The sequence below is a fragment of the Amblyraja radiata genome, chromosome 27 (genome assembly GCF_010909765.2).
Source record: "Amblyraja radiata isolate CabotCenter1 chromosome 27, sAmbRad1.1.pri, whole genome shotgun sequence".
NCBI lineage: Eukaryota > Metazoa > Chordata > Chondrichthyes > Rajiformes > Rajidae > Amblyraja > Amblyraja radiata.
The window spans coordinates 6,523,161-6,545,862 of record NC_045982.1 but is presented as its reverse complement, the minus strand read 5'-3'; the positions used below and the strand labels follow the sequence as shown (position 1 = coordinate 6,545,862).

Below are 22,702 nucleotides of genomic sequence, written 5' to 3'. Positions count from 1 at the left end.
CAGCATCTCTGGAGAGAAGGAATGGGTGACGTTTTGGGTCGAGACCCTTCTTCAGACTGATTTACTCCGGCATTTAGTGTCTACCTTCGATTCAAACCAGCATCTGCAGTTCATTCCTACATGTGGATGTGGAGAGGATGTTTCCATTAGTGGGAGGACTAATTAAAGGATGTTCTTTTAGGAAGAAGTTGAGGAGGGTGGTGAATCTGTGGAATTCTTTGTCACAGAGGCTGTGGAGGCCAAGTCAATGGATATTTTTAAGGCAGAGATAGATAGATTCTTGATTAGTGCGGGTGTTAGGGGTTATGGGGAGAAGGCAGGAGAATGGGGTTAGGGGGGAGAGATAGAAACATATAAAAATAGGTGCAGGAGTAGGCCCTTCGGCCCTTTGAGCTAGCACCGCCATTCAATATGATCATGGCCGATCATCTAAAATCAGTACCATGGTGCTGCTTTCCCCCCTCCATATCCCTTGATTCCTTTAGCCCTAAGAACTAAATCGAACTCCCTCGTGAACTCCCTCTAGATTAGCCATGATTGAATGGCAGTGTAGATTGGATGGGCCGAATGGCCTAATTCTGCTCCTATCACGTGAACTTATGACACAGTCATGTGAGGTAGTGTTCCATGCACAAGGTGCTGTTAAAGAAGGGGATGTTAACATCAGGTTCGTGTTAAAGTTTATTATAATAGGCACAAGCGGAATAAGGAGTAGGTCCAATGCAAAATCTTGCTTGCTTTACAGCACCAGAGGCCCGGGTTCAATCCTGGCTATGGGTGCTGCCTGTATGGAGTTTGCACGTTCTCCCCGTGACCTGCGTGGGTTCTCTCCGGGAGCTCCGGTTTCCTCCCACACTCCAAAGACGTACAGGTTTGTAGGCTAATTGGCTTTGGTACAATTGTAAATTGGCCCTGGTGTGTGGAGGATAGTGAAATAATAAAGCCCAGAAACTTGTTTTCCAAACTAAGATCGCGCAGGGCCTGCAAAAAGACTGCACCTAAAATATGTCACTGCCTTTTCTCTCGCACCATCCATCAGGTTAAAATTAGACAAGGCTTAGAGAATAACAGCTTGATCTGTATGTGTCTGGTACATTTCCACAGCGCTTATGACCTTTGAACACTGTGAAAGAAAGACTGTCTGAATGCCTCAGCCAGTGGTTGACTGTCAGAACAGTACAGTCTTCCCTCCAGTATACATTCTGTTGGAGTAGTTTAGTTAAATTTAGAGATACAGCTCGGAAGCAGGCCGTTCAGCCCATCAAGTCCACACGCCACCTAGCAATCCCCGCACATTAACACTGTCCTACACACACACACTAGGGACAATTTTACATCTATTTAAGCCAATTAACCTACAGACCTGCACGTTTAATGTGGGAGTAAACCGAAGATCTCGGAGAAAACCCACGTGGTCACAGGAAGAACGTACAAACTCCGTACAGACAGCACTCGCGATCGAACCCGGGCCTCTGGTGCTGAAAGTGCTGTAAAGCCCCTGTCCCACTTAGGAGACCTAAACAGCAACCTCTGGTGACCTTGCCCGCCACCCAAGGTTTCCATGAGGTCACCGGAGGTTTTGGTCACTCTCCCTAATGGTCGAAAGTGGTTTCCGCGTGGTCGAGGCTTCATCTAGGTTGCTGCTATTTTTTCATCATGATTAAAACCGGCCTCGACTAAAAATAGGTTGCCGCTTTAAAAATCGATACGTTTTTAGTCGCAGGTCTAGTCGAAGCCGGTTTTCTTCATAGGTTTTCAACATATGCGTGGGAGGTGGTAGGAGGTTGCAGGCCACCTCGACCTTGATTTGTTTTTTGGGTGGCGGGCAAGGTCACCAGCGGTTACTGTTTAGGTCCCCTAAGTGGGACAGGGGCTTTAGGCAGCAACTCTATCGCTGCACCACCATGCCGCCCAATCATCCTACTGGTTCCACTGTTCACATCCCGACATGGGTATTCCGTTTACAGGCATGTTATGCTGCTATAAACTGGAATGTGGTTGTTGTGTTGTGTAGGTTGACTCTTGGCTATTGCACTCAATGTCAGCGCCCTTAAGGTCCTGTCCCTCCTGCATGCGATTGCGTGCGTTTGGCGCGACCAAACGGAAGCGGAGTTCACGCGAAATTCACGCTAAGTTCGCGCGTGACGTAATTTGCGTCATGTTGACCAATCAGCTGGGCAGGAGGCGGGCGGACTGAATTTGGGTTGCGTACGACCGCAATGCGCCTGCGTGCCGACAGGCCGTTGGCACGCAAAATTTTCCAGACACTGCAGGAATTTCGGAGCCCCGCGCGATGTCGGGACCAGCCCCGCACAACTCTATACGCCTCCGCGCTTCTAAGTGGGACCGGCCCCGCGAGGCCCGTACGCCTCAAGCGACCACGAGGTCGCGTAATTTGCAAGCCAAGGTCCCCTAAGTGGGCAGGTCCTTTACTCCTGCTCCTTGGTCAAAATATCTTCTGTCAGAACAGGTCAGGGGTCAAACGCAACACAAAACGGGTCTGTGTGATTCAGCAACTCAACGAATAAACTGTACGACTGTCAAGTGTACATCTTTGATCAACAATTCATGAGCTTTCAACGTGGTGAAATGTCTCATTATTATGCATGACTTTCAAATCACATCATTGATTGGTATTAATTGGAATGATAACTTCAAGCTGAACGTTTAGTCTGCCTGTTTAATTTGACATGCAGGGGAAGAGAGCTCTCCGAGATATTATCGTGAGGGTGGTGTGAAATCAATGAGTTTTGCCTATGGCTCGGGGGGTGATCAGACCACATGAATAGTGGCATATTTTCCGCACTGTATCTCTAAACTACACTAAACCTCTCCTTATACCTCAGGCCCTCAGGTCCTGGCAACATCCGCACTCTTCAATACTCTCTTTCCTGCCATAGATCCCCACATGGTTTTGGTTGAACCAGCTGAGGTTGATATACACAGCCACCGATTCGTGCTTTTATCGTCAGGTTTTCCAAACTACTTTCCGCATTCGGCGTCCCGCTTGCTTTTAATCCTTGGCTGGTATAGATCCAATTTATACTCCGAATTACCTATAAAACCTGAAAGATGCGTTCAACATGCTCCGGCATCTGCGGTATGTTCTCCACCTGTGTGAAGATTGACGTGAAGCAGATGCCTGGAACAAAACTAAATGTGCATAATCTTGAGCTGAGAACTATTAGAATCATAATGGGAAGGGAGTTTAGACAGACGTTTCATAGGTATGTCCATTGTCGTGGGCAAGTTGGGCCGAAGGGTCTGTTTCTGCGCTGTTTGACTCTATGAAAGGCAGACACAAAAAGCAGTAGTGACTCAGCGAGACAGGCAGCATCTCTGAACAGAAGGAATGGGTGATGTTTCGAATCGAGACCCTTCTTCAGACGAGTTTGGGGAAAGGGGAGCGAGAGATATAGACGATGATGTAGAGAGTTAAATGACAATGAATGAAAGATATGCAAAAAAGTAACAATGATGAAGGAAACAGGCCGTTGTTTGTCTGTATGCTGGGTGTAAACGAGAAGCTGGTTCGACTTGGGTGGGGGAGGGACGGAGACAGAGGGAATTCCGGGGTTACTTGAAGTTAGAGAAATCAATATTCATATCACTGGGCTGAAAGCTGCCCAAGCGAGATATGAGATGCTGTTCTGCCAATACATACCTTTCATAGGTATGCCTACCTGTGACATAGGTAGGTGCACCTGGTTGCTAAACACTAATTCTCCTTCCCATTCCCACACTGACCGTTTCGTCCTAGGACTCCTCCATTGTCAGGAAGAGGCGAGGATAAACGCAACTTGGCAGAACAACATCTCATACTTCGCTTCAACATCTCATACTTCGCTTCGGCAGCTTTCAGCCCAGTGGTATGAATCTTGATTTCTCTAACTTCAAGTAACCCCGGCATTCCCCCTCTCTCTATCCCTCCCCCACCCAAGTCGCACCAGCTTCTCGTTTACATCCAGCAAACGGCCTGTTTCCTTCATCATTGTTACTTTTTTGCATATCTTTCATTCATTGTCATTTAACTCTCTACATCATCGTCTATATCTCTCGTTTCCCTTTCCCCTAACTCGTCTGAAGAAGGGTCTCGATTCGAAACATCACCCATTCCTTATGTTCAGAGATGCTGCCTGTCACGCTGAGTTACCCCAGCTTTTTGTGTCTACCTTTCATAGCGTCATACAGCGCAGAAACAGACCCTTCGGCCCAACTTGCCCACGACAACCAACATGCCCCATCAACACTTGTCTCATCTGCTTGCGCCCGCCCCATATCCCTCTTCTAAACCTACCCTATCCATGTACCTGTCCAAATCTTTTTAAAACATTGTGATAGTACTTGCCTCAACTATCTCCTCTGGCAGCTCGTTACACATACTGTACCTACCACCCATTGTGTAAAAAGATTTCCCCTCAGGTTCCTATTAAATCTTTAAGGGCCTGTCCCACTTAGGCAATTTTTTCGGCAACTGCCGGTGACTGTCACAGTCGTAGCAGGTCGCCAAAAAAGCGGAGACTGGACCCCCCCCCCCCCCCCCCCCCCCCCCTACGACAATGTCTACAACAAGCTACGACAAACTACCACCTAGTTGACCTCAAACTACGGCAAGCCACTGACACAAGCCACAGTATTGTGTGCTGTTTTGGTCCCCTAATTTGAGGAAGGACATTCTTGCTATTGAGGGAGTGCAGTGTAGGTTTACAATGTTAATTCTCGGGATGGCGGGACTGTCATATGCTGAGAGAATGGAGCAGCTGGGCTTGTATACTCTCGCGTTTAGAAGGATGAGAGGACATCTTATTGAAACATGTAAGATTGTTAAGGGCTTGGACACGCTAGAGGCAGGAAACATGTTCCCGATGTTGGGGGAGTCCAGAACCAGGTGCCACAGTTTAAGAATAAGGAGTAAGCCATTTAGCACAGAGACGAGGAAACACTTTTTCTCACATAGAGTGGTGAGTCTGTGGAATTCTCTGCCTCAGGTGGGGGCCGGTTCTCTGGATGCTTTCAAGAGAGAGCTAGATAGGGCTCTTAAAAATAGCGGAGTCAGGGGATATGGGGAGAAGGCAGGAACGGGGTACTGATTGGGGATGATCAGCCATGATCACATTGAATGGCGGTGCTGGCTCGAAGGGCCGAATGGCCTACTCCTGCGCCTATTGTCTATTGACAACCGGCAACAAAGAAGCGTGGTGCCGCGAGAGGGTTTCAACCCGGGGGAATTCACAGGCCGAAAAGCCACAGAGCACCTGGTCCCACACGCCAGGGACGGGGCCCATACTCACACCACCTTCATACCCAATGGGAAAGGGTCCTGACCCAAAACATCACCTAGCCATTTTGTGCAGAGATGCTGCCTGACCTGCTGAGTTACTCCAGCACTTTATGTCCATCTTTGGAATAAGCCAGCAACTGCAGTTCCCTTTTATTACTAAAATAATACGAGATAGTCTGACAGGAGCCGGTGAGATGTTACTGTGCTCAGTCTCGCTGTTACCATCCCATCTTTACAGTAATTACTGCAGCTGTTATCAGGCAACTGAGCCATCCCATCACCAACTGGAGAGCAGTCTTGACCTAGCTCATTGCAGGCCTTCGGACTATCTTCAATCGGACTTTACTGAATGTTACCTTGCACGAAAAATCATTCCCTTCATCCTGTATCTGTACACTGTGGACAGTTTGATTGCAATCATATCTGAAGAAGGGTCTTGACCCGAAACGTCACCTATTCCTTTTCTCTAAAGATGCTGTCTGACCTGATGTGACTCCATCTTTTTTTGTCTATCTTTGGTTTAAACCAGCATCTGCAGTTCCTTCCTACACATTGCAATCGTGTATAGTCTTTCCGCTGACTGGATAGCACACAACTAAAAAAATACTTTCACTGCATCTGTAGGAAGTAACTGTAGATGCTGGCTTAAACCCCAGATAGACATAACAAACTGGAGTAACTCAGCGAGTCAGGCAGCATCTCAGAATTCTGAAGAAGGGTCTCGACCCGAAACGTCACCTATTCTTCCTCTCCAGAGATGCTGCCTGACCCGCTGAATTACTCCAGTTTTTTGTGTCCACCTTAAGCTTTTCGCGGTTCCTCAGTACACATGACCCTAAACTAAGTGAAAAGTGTCTACTGTGCTTGTCAGGGATGCTGTCCCATTGCAATTATTCTTTCCCTTGGGAAGGAGTTAGTAATTTATAGGGTGGGGGAAGTTCAGAATGGGGTCATTACCTCTGAATTAGCACTGGTCATTTCGGAAACAGTTGCCAATGCTCGAGTAACAGGAATCCTGAGTTCGCCCGAGAAGCCGTGAGCCCAGGTGTCAATTGAAAATGTCAAAACTGTAGTCAATGGGCAAGTGTATTACGGTTAAGGCACAAATTAACTACAATCCTGCCGACTGCTTTAACAGGCTCATGTTCCGAAGAGTGAAAACAGATTGAGTGGAGAAGGAGGTGCCGCTCATCTCCTGTGGCTTTCGCTGCTAATATGGCTGCAACCTGTAATCACTGCTCCCATTGTAAAGTAGAACATGCAGCAGCTGACTTCAGCACAGGGCAAACCCAGACACATCAATGTAATAAATTCCTTCACTGATGCTCACCAAGGGATAAATATTCCGCTGGGAATAATCCCTCTCCTCTTGTACCTCAAGCGCCCGACTGTAAAGATGGGATGGACTTGGACATCTAATAGCCATACATCCTTCAGTATCACAGAGGCTGCTCCTGAATATGTCATCCACACCCACAGGCCTGTCATTATAACATCCTGACCCTCAGACCCGATAGACACAGTCTGAAGAAGGGTCCCAACCCGAAATGACACCAATCCATTTCCTCCAGAGATGCTGCCTGACCCGCCAAGTTACTCCAGCACTTTGCGGCTATCTTAGGTATAAACCAGCATCTGCAGTTCCTTTTTTATTACTAAAATAATACCAGGCAGTCTGACAGCGGTCCGTGAGATTTTAATCAGGTTGAGATTCCGTCTCTGGCTCCGATACCAACCAGTTACGTCCCATCCCACTATACGCACATCACAAAGTGCTGGAGTAACTCAGCGGGTCAGGCAGCATCTGTGGATGGAATGAGCATTTTGGTTCAGGACCCTTCAGACTGTTGTGATGCCCATCTCCAGATGTCCATCCATTCTCTCCACAGATGCTGCCTGACCCGCTGAGTTACTCCAGCATTTTGTACTTTGCTCAAGATTTCTGTAAACCTGTCCTATCCATGTACCTGTGTAAATGGATAAGTGGTTTGGAGGGATATGGAGCCCCCTTTGTCCGGTACATTCAGATGCGCCATACAAAGCATTTTATCAGGGCGTATCACAGCACGGTTTGCGAACAGTGCCATCCAAGACCAGAAGACATAGGTTCAAGATGAAGGGGAAAAGATTTAATAGTAATCTGAGGGGTAACTTTTTCCACACAAAGGGTGGTGGGGGTTTGGAACGAGCTGTCAGAAGAGGTAGTTGGGGCAGGGACTATCGCAACGTTTAAGAAACAGTTAGACAGGTACATGGATAGGACAGGTTTGGAGGGATATGGGCCAAATGCAGGCAGGTGGGACTAGTGTAGCTGGGACTTGTTGGCCGGCGTGGGCAAGTTGGGTCAAATGGCCTGTCTCCACATGGTATCACTCTATGACTCTACTCCAGCCTCTGCCGTTCCCTGTGTCTGGTTCACTTTCCAGCCACCCCCTCACACTCGGAAGATCTCCAAGAAGAGAAGTGAAATTAGTGTTTAAGAAGGAACTGCAGATGCTGGAAAATCGAAGGTACACAAAATAGCTGGAGAAACTCAGCGGGTGCAGCAGCATCTATGGGTTCTATTTCCTTCGCTCCATAGATGCTGCTGCACCCGCTGAGTTTCTCCAGCTTTTTTGTGTCCCAGTGAAATTAGTGTTTGACGTTAACTGGAAAATCTGCTCATCTTCACTGCAGAAATCATTCGCTGGAAAGAACGTTCCCTTTTTACTGCTTAATTACAAAATCGTGAGAGGAATAGATCGGGTAAACGCGCAGAGATTCTTGCCCAGAGTAGGGGAACCGAGAACCAGGGGACACATAGGTTTAATGTGAGGAGGAGGGAAAGATTTAATAGGAATCTGAGGGGTTACTTTTTTTGCACAAAGGGAGGTGGGTGTATGGAACGAGCTGCCGGAGGAGGTAGTTGAGGCAGGGATTATGACAAAGTTTAAGAAACAGTTATACAGGTACATGGATAGGACAGGTTTAGAGGGACATGGGTCAAACATAGACAGGTGGAACTAGTGTAGATGGGGCATGTTGGTTGGTGTGGGCAAGTTGGGCCAATGGGCCTGTTTCCATGCTTATATGACTCAACCTCCCATCTTGTTGCACCCTCTCCAAGGACAAATTTGAGTATTTGCTAACATTCTTTGAAATGTTTTACTGCAAGTAAGATTTGCATTGTGCTTGCACCTTACAGTAACTGAGCACATGACAATAAACCTGACTAGACTTGACTGAAGCAAAACTTTATAAAGCAAGACAGTTTGTCAAAAGGCACACTGGCTGTTGAGTTAGTGCATTCCCGTCCACCATTAGTGTTGCGCTATTCATTATGGTTATAAAAAAATATCTACCTAAGTTGGAGGCACAAACCTCAAAGAGTCAACAGCATGCAGCAAAAATCTGTAAATCAAACATTTGAATATCAGGGAATTATTGTATGAAGCTACGTTAAAACAGCATTGCATTGGGATCGTGGAATGTTGACAAACAGAATGTTACACCGTGTCACAGCCACCAACTCAACAAGGGTATGTTCAGTAAGTGAAGGGCACAGCGGTAGAGTTGCTGCCTCAGAGACACGGGTTCGATCCTGACTACGGGTGCTGTCTGCACGGAGTTTGTGCAATCCCCCCTGGAATGGGAAAATTGACAGCACGGCTTGGGAAAAATTGTAAATCGCCCATAGTGTGTGTAGGATAGTGTTATTGTGCGGGGATCGCTGGTCGGAGCGGACTCGGTGTGCCGCAGTGGCCTGTTTTGTGAAGTGTGTCTCTCAACTAAAACTAATGAATTGTGCCATAGGGGTTAAATTAAGATAGGCACAAAATGCTGGAGCAACTCAGCGGTCCAGGAAGCATCTCTGGATAGAAGGAATGGGTGACGTTTCGGGTCGAGAAACCTTCTTCAGATCTGGCCCAAAATATCGCCCATTACATCCCGCTGAGTTACTCCAGCATTTTGCGCCGATCTTCGGTGTAAACCAGTATCTGCAGTTCCTTCCTACACACAGGGTTAAATTAAGAACAGTTTTTCTTGGCAGTTAATGCCCTGAGTTCATGATTTCAAGGAGCTTTAGTTGATTATTATGAACAGAATGGCTGAGATACTGAAGCAGCAGTACATGAGCCAGCCCCTCAAGCTTGCTCACAGATGGACACACATTATTTCCCCACGTGCAGGTACAGTAGGGGGAGCGAAGTCTTCAGCAAGGAGGCACGGAGGGAAAAAAAAATCAAAGCCAGGCTGTGGACGGTGATGAAAAGAAACACCTCTTCATGTTTAGGTGATCTAAAACATTTATCCGTTCCGTTAGTGGATAGCTTGGGGAATGGGGGAAATTAAATATTTCAATATTCTGACAAGCAGATTTTCATTCAGTTAGGGTTCTACGACAGAGTCATAAAGTGATACAGCGTGGAAACAGACCCTTCAGCTCAACTTGCCCACACCGGCCAACATGTCCCATCTGCACTAGTCCTGCCTGCCTGCATTTGCCCCATATCCCTCTAAACCCGTCCTATCCATGTACCCGTCTAAATGTTTCTTAAACGTTTACGATAGTCCCTGCCTCAACTATCTCCTCTGCCAACTCGTTCCATGCACCAACCACCCCTTGAGTGAAAAGGTTACCCCTCAGATTCTTCTTAAATCTTTACCCCCATCAGTTTAAACATATGTCCTCTGGTCCTCGATTCCCCAACTCTGGGCAAGAGACTCTGTGCGATTACCCGATCTACCGACCTCTCATTTTTTTAATACACATGGGTAAATGAAGAAAAGGTGGGCAACAGCCGACACCTATTATTATCTCGTGGCACAGTGGCGAAGGGGTAGAGTTACTCGATCCAGACCTCGGGGCTTATCTGTGTGGAGTTTGCACGTTCTCTCTGTGACCACGTGGGTTTCCTCCCACGCCCCAAGAGGTGCGGGTTTGTAGGTTAATGGACTCTAAATTGCCCAGAGTGTGCAGGGAGTGGACGAGGGAAGTGGGATAACATCGCACTAGTGTGAACAGGCGATGGATTATTTACACAGGTACAGGGTTAACAGGTTAGTTATTTTAATCTAATGTTACGTGTACAATGAAAAACTTCTGTTGCGTGCTAACCAGTCCGCTGAAAGACAATACATGACTACAACCGGGCCATCCACAGTGTACAGATACATGATAAAGGGAACAATGTTTAATGTAAGATAAAGTCCAGTAAGGTCTGATTAGAGATAGTCGGAGGGTCTCCAGTGAGGTAAATAGTAGCTCAAGACCGCTCGCTAGTTGTTGATAAAATGGTTCAGTTGCCTGATAACAGCTGGGAAGAAACTGGAGGCATGGTCTCGAACGGGCCGAAGGGCCTGTTTCCACCCTGTATCTTTCAATCAATTCAATGTTTCCAAACACATGAAGCTGAATGACTCTCCCTTATTCCTGGATATATCTCCCTAGTCAATGCAGTCATGTGTTACTGAGTAAGATTCACTATAGTACCAGGAGAGCGCGGTGCAATGTCCCAGCTTGATTAACATCAGCTTTCATGATGCCGTCTGCAAAATCCTGCAATGCCATGGAGATGTGAGGTGAAAATTATGCAACAGTTGTGAAGCATGAATGTGTGGAAAAAAAGTCATAACAAATATCACACTTCAAACTAAATTAGCCCACTGCTGAGAGCAGCCATAATTTCTGCACTTACTGTAACATTCAGAACTGGCTGCTAGTGGATTTACTGTTTGAAATTGCAAGACCAGCAAGGACAGAAGTTGGACAAAAGTGCTGGAGAAACTCAGCGGGTGCAGCAGCATCTATGGAACGAAGGAAATAGGCAACGTTTCGGGCTGAAACCCTTCTTCAGACCTTCGATTTCGAACATCTGCAGTTCCTTCTTGGACAGAAGTTATCTTGATCTCTTCCACAGTAAAGATGTTGGACTTTTCAGTGAGACCCAACACCCTTCTGGTGACTTTTTGACTTTGAATTAGTTCAGCTTTAGTTTTAGTTCATAGATACAGCGCGGAAACAGGCCCCGCGGCCCACTGAGTCCGCACCGACCAGCGATCCCCACACATTAACACTACCACACACACACACACACACACATTAAATCCAATGTTTTTTAACATTTACTCCATGCCAATCAACCTGCAGGTTTCATGGAGACCATTCTCTTAGCAATTCTCATGGTTCGCTCACCCCTCCCAACCTACCCGCTCCCCTCCCCATGCTCTTTCCCCTGCAACTGCAGAAGATGTAACACCTGTCCCTTTACCTACTTGCTCACCTCCATCCAGCCCTTCCAGGTGAGACCAGGGTTCACTTGCATCTCTTCCAACCTTGCGTATCGTATTCTGCGCTCCTCTACATCGGCAACACCAAACGTGGACTAGGCGACCATTTTGCCGAACACTTGCGTTCTGTCCACCAAGCTCCGGTCACAAACCATTATAACTCCCCCTCCCATTCCCACATTGATCCTTCTGTCCATGGGCTATTTTACTGCCAGGGTGAAGCCACACACACACACACACATGCAAACTGAAGGAACAACATCTCATATTCCACCTGAGTAACCAACATCCCAAAAGTATGAACACTGCATTCTCCAATTTCAAATAATAATCCCCTCCCCCTCCTCTTTCCACCTCCAACTATTCCACCCCCCCCCCCCCCGGCAGATTTTGCCATGAACCTGTCCTTTTCCTCTCATACTTACGTCCATTTCCCATGTGGGAAATTCATTTCGTTGTCTCTAACTGAGACAATGACAATAAATTTGAATACAATACAATACAATACAATACAATACATCCCTCCAATCTTTAAGTTTCCTCATTTCCTTTTCGGCCCTCTCTTTCCCCTCCCCTGCACCTTTCCACCATATCCACCACCGACTTTACATTTTATTCCTCCTATTCTTTCATTATTTGACACCCTTCTGTCTCCTTCTCGCTTCTACCCCTTGACACTATCTCACCTGTTTCCACCTAACACTTAGAGTCATAGAATGACACCGCGTGGAAACAGGCCCTTCGGGCCAAATTTGTCCGCGCCGGCCAACATGTCCCACCTACACTAGTCCCACTTGCCCGCATTTGGTCCATATCCCTCCAAACCTGTCCTATCCATGTACCTGTCTAACTGTTTCTTAAACGTTGCGATAGTCCCTGCCTCAACTACCTCCTCTGGCAGCTCATTCCATGCACTCACCACCACGCACTCCTATTAAATCTTTTCCCCTTCATCTTAAACCTGCTGTATGTCCCCTAATCCTCGATTCACCAACTCAGGACAAGAGACTCTGTGCATCTACCCAATCTATTCCTCTCATGATCTTATACACCTCTGTAAGATCACCCCTCACCCTCCTGCGCTCCATGGAATAGTCCCACCCTGCTCAACCTCTCCCTATAGCTCAGACCCTCTAGTCCTGGCAACATCCTAGTAAATCTTCTCCGTACCCTTTCCAGCTTGACAACACCTTTCCGGGCTTTGCAACTTGCCAGGCTATATCCCATTCCTGCCTCTCTTTTCCAGCATTCTCTCCCACACCCCATCAATCTGAAGAAGGATCCTGACCCAAAACGTTGTCCGTCCATTCCCTCCACAGATGCTACCCGAGATGCTACCCAAGTTCCTCCAGCACTTTGTTTCTTTGCTCAGGGACTTCAGTTATCTGAATCATATCTGGGATTATTTTCTTCAGAGCGGAGAGGTTCAAGGGGAGTATGAGGTGATCCAGATTACGAGTTTCCACTAGAGGGAGAGTCTAGGACCAGAGGCGCAGCCTCAGAATAAAAGGACAAATCTTTGGAATGGAGATGAGGAGGAAATTCTTTATCCAGAGGGTGGTGAATCTGTGGAATTTATTGCTACAGACAGCTGTGGAGGGGCAAGGTATACTCGATGGGCCAAATGGCCTAATTCTGCTCCAATGTCATATGATCCTTCTAAATCGTTATTTAGGACGCAGATGAGAGATTTGTTCACTCCAAAGGTTCCAAATCTCTGGGAATTCTCTTTCCCAGAGAATGGTGCATGTTCAGCTGCAGATGTTCAAGAATTAAATCAACAACATTTGGTTCAATTAATCGCAGTTTATGGGGAAATCATAGCAGATTAACGGGCAGCATGTTGGCGCAGCGGTAGAGTTGCTGCCTCACAGCGCCAGAGACCCGGGCTCCATCCTGACTACGGGTGCTGGCTGTACGGAGTTTGCACGTTCTCCCCGTAACCTGCGTGGGATTTCTCGGGGATCTGCAGTTTTCTCCCACATTCCAAAGAGGTACAGGTTTGTCGGCTAATTGGCTTGGTAAAATTGTACAACTTTGACTAGCGTGTATCGGATAGTCTTGGTGTTCTGGAATCGTTGGTTGGCGTGGACTCTGTGGGCCGAAGGGACCTGTTTCCGCGCTGTATCGCTAAACCAAACTAAAAATTAACCGCCATCTTGTCTAATGACAGGGCAGTTGTGAAAAAATTAATTTCACAACTATTCCTGTCCCGACTTCTCACTGAATAATCTGCTGATAAAACTGAACCTCAACCTTACAGCATACAAAATCAACTCACAGCCACACTAGATGCACAGAGTTGGGAAATCGAGGACCAGAGGACATAGGTTTAAGGTGAAGGAGGAAAGATTGAAAAGGAATCTGAGGGGTAACTTTTTCCACACAAAGGGTTGTGGATATATGGAACAAGCTGCTTGAGGAGGTTATTGAGGCTGGGACTATTGCCATGTTTAAGAAACAATTAGACAGGTACATGGATAGGACAGGGTTAGAGGGATATGGGCCAAACACAGACAGGTGGGACAAGTGAAGATGGGACATGTTGGCTGGTGTGGGCAAGTTGGGCCAAAGGGCCTGTTTCCACACTGTATGACTGATTCTAATTAAGTTTACTTTTAAACTTTCACGCCTATTCTTGCCCACGACTTCTCGCAATATAAACTGATGCCAAAGCTGAGCATCCGCCTTACCGTGCACAAGCTCAACTCATGTTGTCCCGGTGCATCAGAGGGTAGTTCACATCAAATGTACCACCATGCAAGTGTCAAAGATGTAAATATATCGCAGGAGACTGCAGTTGCTCCAACTCATGATGACAAACATACACAAACATAGAGGCACGTCACACTCCAACATGTCCAGGGCTGACTCGCAATACCATGGGATATACGTTGCAGTGATGTAACCTAGTTACATCAAACACCCACACAGACAGGAGTGCTGCCTTCACACAGACCCTAATAATCCGCTCATAATATCTCGTGCACCGACCATCAGCCTGGACCTCACCATCGCACCACATAGTCGATATGTTATGTCGCAAATTCCGCGGAACTCCCGCAGAGCCCATGGCGGACTGAGCCCGTGCACCGCGAGTCGATGGAGATCGCGGCTGGAGATCGCGGCTTGGGCGGTTGATGAGGGCGCCGACCGGCGGATGAGGACGGACCACGTGAAAGTGATGACGTCGCTGCTGAGGGAAGGAACCATGGAGGACCCTGCATGGGGGGACCGCCTGGGAGGGGGGGGGGAGAGAGAACATCGGGGACCTGGCATGGGTGGATCGCCGTGAGGGGATGTGGGTGGGGGGGTTGAACAAAGGGGGGACCTGGCGCGTTGCGGAGGGGGATTTGTAACTTTGTAAACGCCCTTTATGTGGCAACTATTTGCATACCTGGCTAGGTACGCAAGCAAGGAATTTCACTGTGACTTGTCACAGGTGACAATAAAGTATTCAAACGCAACCACAGCGTATATAATAACACAACCATCTACTGACCCAAGTGCAGCATTTCAGGATACAAGACACAAAGAATTTATTAGCCAAGTATGTAAGAGCATATGTCGCAATTACTCCACAACTAAAACATGGGTTTGGTCATCGCAGCCCGTGATAATTATAGCGAGCGCTGCAAGACAACTAAATATCGTGGATGAGCGATATTCACTCGAGGGGATGATACCTGGATAACTGTGCTACTGAGAAACCATTTTACATTAAACTGCAAATCTGGCAACAGTGCACAATATACATGATGATATAACACACAGGTGCAGGCAAAGAGTGCAAACACACATTGAATTACTTTACAATGATAGACAGAGTGCCGGAGTAACTCAGCGGGTCAGGCAACATCTCTGGAGAGAAAGGATGGGTGACGTTTTGGGTCGGAACCCTTCTTCAGACTGCTGTTGAATTCGGCTTCAGAATTGCTGTACTATTGGGGGGAAAGTACGACTGCTGGACAAAGAAAATCGCAAAGTCTGTAGACTATGTGGTCAAAATAATTGGGCATTTGATATGATGGTCAGATCAAACCAATTAATGATGATTAAAAATAGAGTTCCTTATAACCAAAAATATATTTTGGGAATCAAAGCAGGTCAGCAGTGCAATGGTTGGATTCAATTGTAAATGTTTTACTTAAAAGTTTGAAATATATAAAATAGTATTCCTGCCATGAGTATAGAGTGACACAGCATGGAAACAGGCCCTTCGGCCCATGCCGACCACAATCACCCGTACGCTCGTTCTATCCTACACACTCGTGACAATTTGCAGAAGGCAATAAACCTACAAACTTGCATGTCTTTGGAATGTGGGAGGAAACCCGAGCACCCGGAGAAAACCCTTGCGGTCGCAGGGAGAACATGCAAACTCCACATAGACAGAAACCAATTGTTTAGTTTAGAGATACAGCGCGGAAACAGGGCCTTCCAACCTCCGAATCCGCGCCGACCAGCGATCCCCGTACACTAACATTATCCTACACACTAGGGACAATTTACAATTTTACCAAGCTAATTAACCTACAAACCTGTACGCCTTTGGAGTGTGGGAGGAAACCGGAGATCCCAGAGAAAACCCACGCGGGCCACGGGAGGAACGTACAAACTCCGTACAGACAAACAACCATTGTCAGGATCGAACCCGGGTCTCTGCCACTGTGAGGCAGCAACTCTACCGCAGCGCCACAGTGCCGCCCCTGAATAGCGGTCTCAATCATACATAGCAGTAAATATGGCCTGCAACCTCACACTCGTTTGCCCATGTTTAACAGTATCTTTACAAAAGGCAGCTAACTTAAATCCTGCACTTGCCCACTCGCTAGCCTGGAATGACTTCAACTTTACAATGCATCGGGAAAGAGTGAGCTGTCTGGCGGGAGAAATGAACAGTATTGGGTTTCATGCAGAGGCAGAGAGAGCGACACAGAGACAGACAGAGAGAGAGAGAGACAGAGACACAGAGAGAGAGACAGAGAGAGAGAGAGACAGACAGACACAGAGACACAGACACACTGAGAGACACAGAGACACAGACACACTGAGAGACAGACACAGACAGACACAGAGAGAGACAGAGAGAGACAGAGAGAGACAGAGAGAGACAGAGAGAGGCAGAGAGAGGCAGAGAGAGGCAGAGAGAGACAGAGAGAGACAGAGAGAGACAGAGAGAGACAGAGAGAGACAGCGCAAAGAGCATGAACTAGAGCAAACAGGATCGAAAGCGAGAGTGTGAGTGAGATCGAGAGTGAATTAGAGAGCATGAGGGCCATCAAGAGAGCGTAAACAAAGCAAAGGAGCGAGCAAAAGTGAGAGTGGGAGAGCGAGAGAGAGGACCATGGTGTTTCAGGTGAGGAGCCAGAAAGACCCGCTGAGAATCCCACAGGTAACAAGGAGAACGAGCTGTTCACTCGTGGACCCAATTAAATGTTCTTGTTTCCTTGAGGCCTTCATGCTGAATGAGAAAGTGAAACTATTTAGCGTTTGATGCAGGGGGCAAAATGAGAGATGGACAGAGTCGGTAAAGAAAAATACAGAGGTGAAGAAACACAGTGGGCACGGCAGATGAATGGGGTCAAAGGAAGCCATTGGGACATCTCTGCACTAAAGAAGGTTCTGAAGAAGGGTCTCGACCCAAAACATCCCGCATTCCTTCTCTCCAGAAATACTGCCTGTTCCACTGAGTTAGTCCAGATTTTTGAGTCTATCTTCGGTTTAAACCAGTTTCTGCAGTTCCTTCCTACACGGTACATCTCTGCAGCCGAATCAAAATGTGGCTGATGATGGAGAAACAAGGAACTGTAGATACTGGAGTCTAGAGCAATGCACAAAATGCTGGAGTAGCTTCTTCTTCTTGTGTATGGCGTGCACAGCCTAAAGTTGTCGGGCAACTTGTTCTATTTGATCTTATTTGATCGTGCACGCAGGGTTGATTGCATTTGTCGAAACAGGGCGGACCACGTGAAGGTTGCAATCTCCCATCCCCTGGAGTAGCTCAGGCAGCACCTGTGGAGGGCCTAACCCATGTTCTCCAGAGATGCTGCCTGGCCCGCTGTGTTACTCCAGCGATCCATGCAGTTGATGACAGGCTGCGTGAGAGAGAGTTCATTAAATGGTGCCTGGATGACCAGTGTCTCCATCGGAAATGGACCTCATCACCAAACAAGGAGGCAACAAACGTGTAGGAAGGAACTGCAGATGCTAGCTTAAACCAAAATGCTGGAGTAACTCAGCAGGGCAGGCAGCATCTCTGGAGAGAAGGAATGGGGAATGGTTCAGATCTGAGGAAGGGTCTCGACCCAAAACACCACCCATTCCTTCTCTCCAGGGAACCTGCCTGTCTGAAGAAGGGTTTTCGGCCCGAAACGTTGCCTATTTCCTTCGCTCCATAGATGCTGCCGCACCCGCTGAGTTTCTCCCGCATTTTGTGTCTAAGGATGCAACAAATCTGATTCCAATATCCCCAGCTTCATGTATCCCTCACATTCACTGTATTGTATCTATTGTACATTCACCTACTGTATCAGCTGCTCTAGGTGTCAGCTGCTCTACATCGGTGAGACCAAGCGTAGGCTTGGCGATCGCTTCGCCCAACACCTCTGCTCGGTTCGCACTAACCAACCTGATCTCCCGGTGGCCCAGCACTTCAACACCCCCTCCCATTCCGAATCCGACCTTCCTGTCCTGGGACTTCTCCATGGCCAGAGTGAGTCCCACCGCAAATTGGAGGAGCAGCACCTCATATTTCACTTGGGCAGTTTACACCCCAGCGGTATGAACTTTGACCTCCAATTTCAGGTTGTCCTTGCTTTCTCCCTCCTTCCCCTCCCATTCCCAGCTCTCCCACAGCCCACTGTCTCCGCCTCTTCCTTTCTTCTTCCCGCCCCCCCCCCCCCCCAGTCTGAATAAGGGTCTTGACCCAAAACGTCACCTATTCTTTCGCTCCAGAGATGCTGCCTCACCCGCTGAGTTTCTCCAGTAATTTCTTCTACTCACATTCACTCAGTCATTTTTATACCGACAGCAGTGATCAGCCATGATCACATTGAATGGCAATGCTGGCTCTAAGGACCAAATGGCCTACTCCTGCACCTATTGTCTATAGTAGGATCCCGACCCAAAACGTCACCTATCCATGTTATCCAGAGATGCTGCCTCACCCGCTGAGTTACTTTGGCATCCTGTGTCTATCTTCAGAGAAGCAATGTATTGGACTGGGAAGGGTTAGGGTTTGGTTTAGAGAGGCTGTCCAAACCTCTCCCACACTTCATTCTCCCACTTCTACCTTTCCCTGAAACATAACTATGCTCTTGCCTCAACTATTCTCTGCGGCATCTCATTATGCTCAATCTCTACGAAGCTTTAAAGCCAGAGGGGGAAAGGATAAAGGAGATGTGTGGGGCGTGTTTTTTTTTCAATTTAAACACAGTGGCAGGTGCCTGGATTAAGAATGAAAATAATAGTAATTTTTTTTTTTAAATGGCAAAGTATCTATACTTAAATGGCACGCAAACTTATGAAACTTGCTCGTTGAAAATTTAAAAAATTAGTATTTCCGTGCACCCAGGAATGATGGTGGAAGCAGATGCGATAATAGAAACATCGAAACAAAGGTGCAGGAGTAGGTTATTCAGCCATGATCACACTGAATGGCAGAGCAGGTTTGTCCGCCCACACCTTCCTCTGATGTTCATGTGTTCAATAAGGCTCAACACAGAAACATAGAAAATAGGTGCAGGAGTAGGCCATTCGGCCCTTCGAGCCAGCACCGCCATTCAATACGATCATGGCTGGTCATCTAAAATCATTTCCCCGTTCCTGCTTTTTCCCCCATATCCCTTGATTCCTTTAGCCTGAAGAGCTAAATCTAACTCTCTCTTGAAAACATCCAGTGAATTGGCCTCCACTGCCTTCTGTGGCAGAGAATTCCACAGATTCACAACTCTCTGGGTGAAGAAGTTTTTCCTCACCTCAGTCCTAAATGGCCTACCCCTTATTCTTAAACTGTGACCCCTGGTTCTGGACTGCCCCAAAATGGGGAACATTTTTCCTGCCTCTAGCCTGCAACACCTAATGGTGTTTAGGAAGCTTTTAGATAGACAGGGAATGGAGGGACAGGCATCACATGCGGGTAAAAAGGATCCATTTCGTTTTGCATCATGTTGTTTAAGAAGGAACTGCAGATGCTGGAAAATCGAAGGTACACAAAAAAGCTGGAGAAACTCAGCGGGTGTAGCAGCATCTATGGAGCGAAGGAAAAAGGCAACGTTTCGGGCCGAAACCCCTTCTTCAGACTGAAGATGGGTTTCGGCCTGAAACGTTGCCTTTTTCCTTCGCTCCATAGTTTTGCATCATGTTCAACGTAGAGAGTTGGTACAAGACTTTGGCGAGGGAGCGGCTACATTTATGTTCAGTTTTGGTCACCCTGTTATAGCAAAGATAGCGTTAAACTGGAACGGGTGCAGAGAAGATTTATGAGGAGTGACGTTGCCAGGACTTGAGGGCCAGAGCTACAGTAAAGATGGAGTGGTTGAGAAGGCTAGGACTTTATTCCTTGGAGCACCAGAGGACGAGGGGTGATCTTATAGAGGTGCATAAGATCAGGAGAGGAATGAATCTGGTAATTGTACACAGACTTTTACCCAGAGTAGGGGAATCAAGAACCAGAGGGCATAGGTTTAAGGGAGAAAAGTGGAAAGATTTAATAGGAACCTGAGGGGCAACGTATTTTACACATAGGTTGGTGGGTATATGGAACGAGGGAAGTCGTTGAGGCAGGTAATACCACAACGTTTAAAAAACATTTGGACAGTACATGGATAGGATAGGTTTGGAGGGATATGGGGCAAACAGAGGCAGGTGGGACTGGGGTAGATGGGGCCTGTTGGTCGGCATGGGCAAGTTGGGCTGGAGGTCCTGTTTCCACACTATGACATTATGGACCGAAGGGTCTGTTCCTGTGTCTACAGGTGACCATCTTAGTTTCCTGGCCCTTGATCAATAGACAATAGACAATGTGCAGGAGTAGGCCATTCGGCCCTTCGAGCCAGCACCGCCATTCAATGTGATCATGGCTGATCATCCCCAATCAGTGCCCCGTTCCTGCCTTCTCCCCATATCCCCTGACTCTGCTATTTTTAAAGAGCCCTATCTAGCTCTCTCTTGAAAGCATCCAGAGAACCTGCCTCCACCAGGCAGAGAATTCCACAGACTCACCACTCTCTGTGAGAAAAAGTGTTTCCTCGTCTCCGTTCTAAATGGCTTTACTCCTTATTCTTAAACTGCGTGTGGCCCCTGGTTCTGGGCTCCCCCAACATCGGGAACATGTTTCCTGCCTCTAGCATGTCCAAGCCCTTAACAATCTTATAATGTTTCAATTGTTCTCTTGCGAATGGAAATACATCTCAGCGGCCACCTCAATGAACCCTATTACCATGTCGAATACCCCCAACAGATCACACAACCCCCCCTCCTCTCGCTGATGCCCCCTCGGCTGTCAACACTCACTGGGAAGGTACGCTGGTGCTGCCTCACCAGAAGGCCCCAGTCCAAAATGTTCACGTTCGTGAAAGCAAAACATGATGATCGCACAAATACAAGAATCACATTTTACCTCAGGATTTACAAAAAAAAACAAATTTCTGTTCTAGCATAAATGCATTCGTTCAAAATGTCCATTGAACAAGTCACATAAACGTGCGATTGTAAATATGTCTTTTCCCCCATTATAAAAAAAATATTACTCTTATTTTCATTCTTAAAATTTAGCTGCAGACTTGTGCAATGATGTCATCATCCACCTATTAAATTAATGATCACTGGCCAACGAGTGATATGTTGCTATGGTACCGACACTATCGACTGGTACCTCAAGGGTTACGATGGAGCTTGTATATGTTTATTCCCCCCCTTTCCCTGTTCTGTCATTGCTCCAAGATGCACTTGAGGCCTCTGGAATTGTCTTGAGGTGCCCGAGTGAGCCCCATACTCCCAATCAGACCGAGCAGTGGCCGAACTCAAGACACAGCAGCAGCATAAAACCCAAAAGGCAGTGAAATCCTGGAGCCGGCATTCATTTTATTCCAGCCAGCCAAAATGCGGATTGCAACACACGCTGACTCTTGGTTGAAGTCTCATCCCTCTCCTGACACCATCGTTCCCTTCTCTCCCTCTCTCCGTACCTCCCTCTCCATCGCTCCCTTCGCTCCCCTGCTCTCTCCCCCTCTCTCTCCACTGCAATATCTTGCCAGCTACACAGAGCAGTAACATCCTCCACTACCTCCTGCAGCCACCTGCCTTTGGAGGGAGGCAGTGTGAGCTGAAGTGGAGATGATTTGATTTCTTATTTTCATTTGTGAGAGGGGAGGGGAGGGGGGGGTGTGAAGTGAGGGAAGGAACAGGAGATGAGTGGAGACATTGAGTGGAGGGGGGGGGGGTGAGTGGTGGTGGTGGTGGTGGTGTGTGGTAGAGTAGTGGAAATATTCCATTGACATCAGCTCAGGCGAGAAACGAGAGAGGGAGCAGTGGGGAGGGGGGGGTGTGACAGGAAGGATTTAAATTGTGTTTTGAAAGCAGAGGTGGTGGTGGGGGGGGGGGGGGTGTAGAATCATTCATCACAAACAGGGTGAATATACTGAATGAAAAATGTACAACGCAGTAACCCGGTGGGGAGGGGTGTACAGCATCAGTAGACATGGCAATATCCACAACACATTGCAAATATACACACACACACACACACACACAGGTCAGATGTCCCCCCCCCCCCTCTCCACCCTCCACAACACACACTCACCTGGCTATCAGTGTCCACTAGCTGTGGGAGGGCGACGGACGGTCCCAGAGGCACTGTGTGTAACTCAGCACCCCTGCATTCTGGCATTCAGTGCACAGCAGGAGCCCCATGAGCACACGGCCCTGTCAAGGCAGACCTTTGCAACAGAGCCGCGCTGCTCTCCAAAACCTATCACAGCAGCAAATTATCATATTTCATGTGTCGTCGCTCCGGCGCTGCTACGAGCGCATTGGTTGGCGCCCAGAGCAGGAAATGTCAATGGCTATACAGCATCGCTCTTGGCTTCTGCTACACACTGACTGCAGCCGCCACGGACTGGGCTCAGTGTGTGCTCATTGCAGGAGGAG

The 22,702-nt window shown here is 47.6% G+C and overlaps 1 protein-coding gene across 2 annotated transcripts in view; it reads right to left on the bottom strand.

Moving 5' to 3' along the window:
* The window catches only part of hivep3 (HIVEP zinc finger 3), a 270,815-nt gene extending 248,119 nt beyond the window's left edge, over positions 1 to 22,696 (bottom strand). For both annotated transcript variants that reach the window (XM_033045001.1, XM_033045004.1), the window contains exon 1: positions 22,356 to 22,696. The gene's annotated coding sequence lies outside the window, so the exon portion shown is untranslated. The remainder of the gene's footprint in view (positions 1 to 22,355) is intronic.
* Between the last annotated feature and the right edge of the window lie 6 nt (positions 22,697 to 22,702).